Raw genomic sequence first — 7,541 nt, forward strand, 5'->3', positions numbered from 1 at the left:
TGGGGGGGATGGTCACATCTTGCAGGAGCTTTCTTCTCTTCAGGAACTCTCTGCAGGAGGGGGAGATACAGGAGAGGTGGAGGAAGATCTCAGCCTGGGCGTTTACCGTCTTATGTAGTCTGGAAGATGTGTGGATGGTGGGGTGGGTGCAGTTTTCTCTGTGGTGGGGTTGGGTGGACTGTCCAGGGCTCTGTGGAGCCGGAGGGCGCTACTGCACTGGGCCCCGGTCTGATGGGCCTGGGCCCCCCTTCCCTGGCGGGTCGCGAAGGGTGGGAGTGCCTACTGGGGTCAGCGGGGGAGCTGGCCCCAGGGAGGGGTTACCTGCCCCTCCCTTCCTTCCCTCCCCATCTCCAGCTGCCTCCCTCTTCCCGCTCCTCCACAACCACTCACACATGCAGGGCCTTGGAGTGGGGGTATGTCACCAGGGTGCAGAGGAGGCTACCCCCCCCTGTCCCCTTCTGGCTGCCTCTGCCTCAATTTTATCCCACAACTTAGACATTCACATTATTCACACTCTCATTACACATACATATAGGATCTTGGGGGTGGGCACAATCACGGAGTCCAAATTACCATCAGGGTGTATACCTCACCCCTGACGTCGTTGCCCACCTCTCAATTTTAAATACACTTAGTCATTGAGGGCTAGCAGGAGGGACTATGCGCTTACCTGCTGCTCCTTGGCAGGTAGCTCCATGCCCTCCTGGGTTTTAATTGCACCTTAGAACACATATGCATCAACACTACAATGAGCGGGTGGAGGGAGGTTTGGAGTCTTCTCCCACCCCCATTCTCTGCGGCCTGCTGGAGCGGGAGGGCTAGTAGGAGGAGTTGGCCGTCCGACTGCGGTCTGGGGTGTGGGGCCTCCCTGCTGCTGCGGAGTCGGGGTGGTCTGCCTCTCCCCACCGCAGGGAAAAGGGTAACACCACCTGGGTCTGGGTGCAATTCCCCCCTCCAGGGGCAAGGGTACCTAGACCCGGTTTGTAGAGTACGCTTGGGGAGTGTGATTGTGTGTACAGCGTCTCTTTATGTCTGTCTCCACGTTGGTTGAGTGTGGAGTGAGTGCATATGAGAGCATGAGGGTGGGAATGGATGTTTGTGTCTGTGTGTGCCCGTATGTCTGTGTCTATATGTCAGGTTGGGTATCAGACGCCACCTCTCTGGGGACACCTCAGGCCCTCCAAGGTTTGGAGGCCTATCTCCACCCACCACCACTTCCCCTGCCGGTGGCGGACTCCCTCAGGTGTCGGTGTGTTGGTGGTTCTTTGTATCTGGGGGTGGGCGTCCGGGTACACACCGGCTCACTCCTTGGCGGCCGCTTGTCGGGGCCTGGGGCCTGGGGCTCGCTCGGGCCCCTTTGGAGGTGGGGTGCCCCCGGCCTCTCGGCCTGGGGCTCGGTCACTCAGACACAGCTGGGGGCCGGCGGAGCTCACGGGCGCGTCACTGCAACTCCCCCTGACTTCTGCTCCGCGGCTGCTGGGCGAGCCCTCATCTGGGACTCTCCTCAGCTCTTACTGGAACAGTGGCGCGGCTGCCCCTCTGTTGGTCTTCCATGGTCTCTTGTATTCTGGGGGCCTCTGGATGTCTGGAGTTTTGATCTCCTCCATACCCACTTCACACCCTGGAGGACGGGGCTGTGGCCCCCCCACACTCCCTAGCAGATCATTACATGGAGAAACTTTTGGAATGCAAGCATGCTGATCCACACAGGTATGCACACATGGGTATTCACAGACGCGGACTAAAGCTTTCTTGGCTGCTGCCTCAAAGCACACTGTGCGCTGTCTATCTTGCGTGCTGCACAATATCGTTTATTATTTAGTAAATATTGATATCTATGACTAGCTAGTTTATTGTGATGGTGCTTTGTTTTCTCTATTATTATGTTGCTCTTTGTTGTTTGCTGTCTCCTCTGTTTGTTTTTTTTGTTTGTTTTTTTTTTTTCTCCATACAGGTGACCCAGGAGTTCTTTTTTTTTTCTCTCTCTTCCCCCCCCTTCTCACCGTCTCTTCTCCCCTTTGGTTTTCTTTCTTTCTCTCCCCCTCTTTCTCTCATTCATTCCCCCTGTCCTATTTATTAAAAAAAAAAAAAAAAAAATGACAAAGGATGAACTGAAGCTCTGCCATCACGTAATGTCGCATACTGCTGTTTCTGATGTCATTTAAAAAAAAAAAAAAAAAAAAAAAAAAGAGGAAAGGAGGGGGACTGGCAGTTTTTGTGAACGACAGATGGTGTAACCCTGGGCACATCACTGTGAAAGAACAACTCTGCAGCAGAGACATTGAGCTGTTAGCCGTTAGCATGCGTCCGTACTATCTGCCCCGGGAATTCTCGCATGTTATCGCAATAACAGCGTATGTCCCCCCCTCAGCCAACGCGGATGCAGCCTGTGACACTCTTCACTCAGTGGTCTGCAGACTGCAAACACAATCTCCGAGAGCCCTTCTCATAATATCAGGGGACTTCAATCATGCCTCTTTGGACTCCACACTGCCCACCTTCACCCAGTATGTGACCTGCTCAACCAGAGACAATAAAACACTGGACTTACTGTATGCCAATGCTGAAGAGGCATACAGTTCATCACCTCTCCCTCCACTGGGCAAATCTGACCACAACCTGGTGCACCTTGTCCCTGTGTATGAGCCCTTAGTGCGCAGGGTGCCACCAGCCACCCGCACAGTGCAGAGATGGTCAGAGGAGAGCGAGGAGGCTCTTAAGGACTGTTTTGAGTCGACTGTGTGGGAGGTGATCTGTGACGACCATGGGGAGGACATCGACAGCCTTACTACATGCATTACTGACTATATTAATTTCTGTGTGGATAACACCGTACCTACCAGGACTGTACGGTGTTTCTCCAACAACAAACCTTGGATTACCCCAGAAATTAAAGCTGTCCTCAAGCAGAAGAGGAGGGCCTTCAAATCCAAAGACAAAGAGGAGTTGAAAAGGGTGCAGAGAGAGTTGAGGGGACTGATAAGGAATGGGAAGGACAGCTACAGGCAGAAGATGGAGAACCAGCTTCAACAAAACAACGTTGGTGAAGTCTGGAGAGGCCTCAGAACCATCTCAGGCCACAAACAGCAGAACTCTCTGCCTGGGAGGGATGTGAGGTGGGCAAATGAACTGAATCATTTCTTCAACAGATTTGATTCAGCCATGAGGCAGTCTGCAACATCGGCTGCAGACTCACCCACCCCCACTGCTGCTGTTCCACCTCTGACACCTCAGACACTTCACACCTCCTCTATTCACCCTGCTCACTCCTCCCCACCCCCAACAACAGCATCCAATACACACTCAACACAAGGCTCCAGCCTGTCTCTCTCAACGACCCAGGTTAGGAGGGAACTGAGGAGGATTAATGGCAAGAAGGCAGCGGGTCCAGATGGCATCAGCTCGAGGGTCATCAGGTCCTGCGCGGACCAACTGTGTGGGGTGATGGAGCACCTCTTCAACCTGAGCCTGAGGTTGGGAAGAGTCCCACAGCTCTGGAAAACCTCCTGTGTTGTACCAGTGCCAAAGACTTCACGCCCCAAGGACCTCAACAGCTACAGGCCGGTGGCTCTGACATCCCACCTGATGAAGACCCTGGAGCGGTTGGTCCTGGCTCAGCTTCGGCGCCTAACAAGCTCATCACTGGACCCACTTCAGTTTGCCTACCAGCCTGGCATTGGAGCGGATGATGCCGTCATTCACCTCCTACATCGTTCCCTCGCTCACCTGGAGACCGCTGGAAGCACTGTGAGAATCATGTTCTTTGATTTCTCCAGTGCCTTCAACACCATTCTTCCCTCGGTTCTGAAGGACAAGCTGGAGAACTCTGGAGTGGACCATCACCTCACTACCTGGATTTTGGACTACCTCACCGACCGACCACAGTATGTGAGGACTCAGGGCTGTGTGTCGGACAGGGTCGTCTGCAGTACGGGGGCCCCACAGGGAACGGTTCTGGCTCCGTTCCTCTTCACCATCTACACTGCAGACTTCTCCCACAATTCCACCCAGTGCTTCCTGCAGAAGTTCTCTGATGACTCTGCAATAGTCGGCCTCATCACTGATGGGGACGACAAGGAGTACAGAGGACTGACTCAAGACTTTGTGGACTGGTGCCAGCTGAACTACCTCCAGATCAACGCCAGTAAAACCAAGGAGCTGGTGGTAGACTTCCGCAGGCACAAGCATTCTCCACTGCAACCACTGAACATCCAGGGTATGGACATTGAGGCTGTGGACAGCTACAGGTACCTTGGTGTTCATCTGAACAACAGACTGGACTGGACTCATAACTCAGACGCCCTCTACAGGAAAGGGCAGAGCAGGTTGTACCTGCTGCGGAGACTCAGGTCGTTTGGGGTGGAGGGCCCACTCCTGAAGACCTTCTATGACTCTGTGGTGGCTTCTGCTATCTTTTATGGTGTGGTCTGCTGGGGCGGCAGCATCTCTGCTGGGGACAGGAAGAGACTGAACAGGGTGATCCGAAGGGCCAGCTCTGTTCTAGGATGCCCTCTGGACCCAGTGGAGGTGGTGAGTGACAGGAGAACGGCGGCTAAGCTGTCATCCCTGTTGGACAACGTCTCCCACCCCATGCAGCAGACTGTGACAGCACTGAGCAGCTCCTTCAGTGGGAGACTGCGGCACCCACGGTGTGGGACGGAGAGATTTCGCAGGTCTTTCCTCCCCACTGCTGTCAGACTCCACAACAAAGACTTTAACTGAACAAACACACACATCCACACATGTGCAATAACACTAAGTGCAATAATCCTTTCTGGCATCGTTGTATTTTTACTCAGTTGTATATAGCATTCGTATTCTATTTTTATCTTATTGTATATTTTTATTCTATTTTATTCTACTGTATATAGTATATTATTTTATTCTATTCTGTACAGCTGTGTACTGTATTTATTCTTATTGTATTCTAATTTTTGCGTCATAACTTTTGCACTGTCCACTTCCTGCTGTGACAAAACAAATTTCCCACGTGTGGGACTAATAAAGGTTATCTTATCTTATCTTAATATTGTTTCTTGTTGTTGCCTCTGGCTCTCTCTCTCCCTCTGTTCATGTGCTAATGCTGCTGTTAGTGTAACTATCGCCCCTCCCCCCTCTGCTCAGCACAAACAAAAAAACAAACACATATTGATCAGTGTGGCATGAAGCGAAAAAAAGTGTGAGAGAAAGAAAAAAATAAAGCAGTTCCAAAAGCCGTTTTGTTCGCGACCGACCCATCACTAGTAAGATAAAGTAAAACGTACTCTAGGTGGGCCTAGCTACTTCAGGGTCGCTACATTAGGATGATTGGTTTTTGCTCTAGATTAAAGAATGGCAGTTGATCAAATTAATTTTCATCAATAATGCTTTTACCTCATCATTTGCATCAAACATTTGTTTTATCATTTACTGCACATAGTTATGTTTAGACTTCTACCCTCACCCACTAACAGGCATAAACAGAGAGAAGCCTTCTTTTCTGTGGAATGTGTGATGAGCAAGGTCTGCCTGAACTGGTGATGGCACCAGAAGGTACAAAACCTTGAGGCCCACTCTGCTAGAGGAAACTCGGCTGTTAATTTCTGTGGTTAGAGAAGCTCTTTCTCTCCCTTTTCTTTTCCTCGCTCCCTTCGCTATCTCTTTATGCAGATCTGAGCAGAGGGTAAGAGGTGGTTGCCATGGTAAAGGGAGCGTTGCCTGCAAGAGAGTCATCTCTAAATAAGGAGATCCAGAGAGGCGCAAAAGAAGAAACACAAGCTCATATCAGACCACCCTCAACTAGGGTTGCCAACTCCCCGAAAAATAAATAAGGGACACCTCGTGGCCAGGGCCGGGCGTCCCAGTTGTCTTCACCCTTCCCAGTGTGGTGAATTTTCTAGCTCTTTTTTTGTGTGTGAAATTATTTTTTTAACCATTTGACTTGAAGTTGATTTAAGTAGATGCATATTCTATTCTTTATGATATGACCATATGGGAAACAAATGATCATTTAGCCATTTATTTTTAGCTCAAAATGACAACATTAACACAGTAAAACAGGTCTCTTTCTTAAACAGAATCAGAATCAGAATCAGAAAGGGGTTTATTGCCAAATGTTGAGCAGGTTTACAACATTAGGAAATTGCTGCGGTGCTTCAGTGCAAACATAGTGTCATAAATAGCACTTAAATAGACATGAAAAAATAAAAGTAGGAATAAGAATTAAAGTGCTACGTAGAAAGATATGTGCATGAGATATACATGAGATATAAGATAAGATAAGATAAGATAGAACTTTATTAATCCCTCGGGTGGGTTCCTCTGGGAAATTCGACTTCCAAAAAAAGCACAGCAACGACCAAAGTTACAGTTACAGAACTGTTATATATATATATATATACACACACACACACACACACATATATAAATACAGAGACAAATATAAATAAAATATACAAAGGGGATAAATAGAATAAATAGGAATAAAAAATAAAAATACAAGTGAATTGCACATTTCAAGTATTGAGTCTATTGCACTGTTGACTATTTACAAAAAGTATTGCACAAGGTATTGTACAGTGAGGTGCAGAGGCACTACAGCTTAGTTGTTCCCCCCTCCTTTGTCCTCCTGTTTCCCCTCCCTCTCCCCTCCAGAGAGGAGTTAAACAGTCTGATGGCGTGTGGGACAAAGGAGTTTTTAAGTCTGTTAGTTCTTGTCTTGGGGAGAAGCAACCTGTCACTGAACAGACTCTTCTGGTTGTTTATGGCCGTGTGCAGAGGATGCCCAGCATTGTCCATAATGTCCATCAGTTTCTTTAATGTCCTTTTCTCTGCCACTGTCACCAGAGTGTCCAGTTTCATGAGAATAAGAATTAAGAGTGCTACGTAGAAAGATATATACATGAGTGCAGGTGGTGATCAGTGCCAAACATGGAATGATGCAGTGAACACAGCGTAGGGTCATGTGTTAGTGGCGGGGACAGTCATATGGTTATTGTTCTTGTGTCCAACAGCAGAGGGGAAGAAACTGTTCTTATGGCGAGAGGTTCTGGTGCGAATGGACCGGAGCCTCCTGCCTGAGGGTAGCAGGTCAAACAGACTGTGTCCAGGGTGAGAAGGGTCAGCTGAGATCCGAGCTGCACGCCGCAATGTCCTGGAGGTGTACAGGTCCTGCAAAGATGGGAGTCTGCAGCCAATCACCTTCTCAGCAGAGCGCACAACACGCTGCAGTCTCTGTTTGTCCCTGATAGTGGCTCCAGCGTACCACACGGTGATGGAGGAGGTGAGGATGGACTCGATGATTGCAGTGTAGAATTGCATCATCGTCCGTGTTGGCAGGTTGAATTTCTTCAGTTGCCTCAGGAAGTACATCCTCTGCTGGGCTTTCTTGATGACGGCTTTCTCTTCCCCCTCCTGCCCCCCCCCCCCCCCTCTTTCTTAAATAGATAACTATCATATCTGATATCATATCTCACAGTACAATAATATTGAATGGGTTGCATTGTTGTATTTTGTCATGTTTCTCAGGTCTTTGTCTGAATTTCTACGAACATTATTGCTAA

This window comes from Aulonocara stuartgranti (assembly GCF_965226115.1).
Source record: "Aulonocara stuartgranti genome assembly, chromosome: 17".
NCBI classification, from domain to species: Eukaryota; Metazoa; Chordata; class Actinopteri; order Cichliformes; family Cichlidae; genus Aulonocara; species Aulonocara stuartgranti.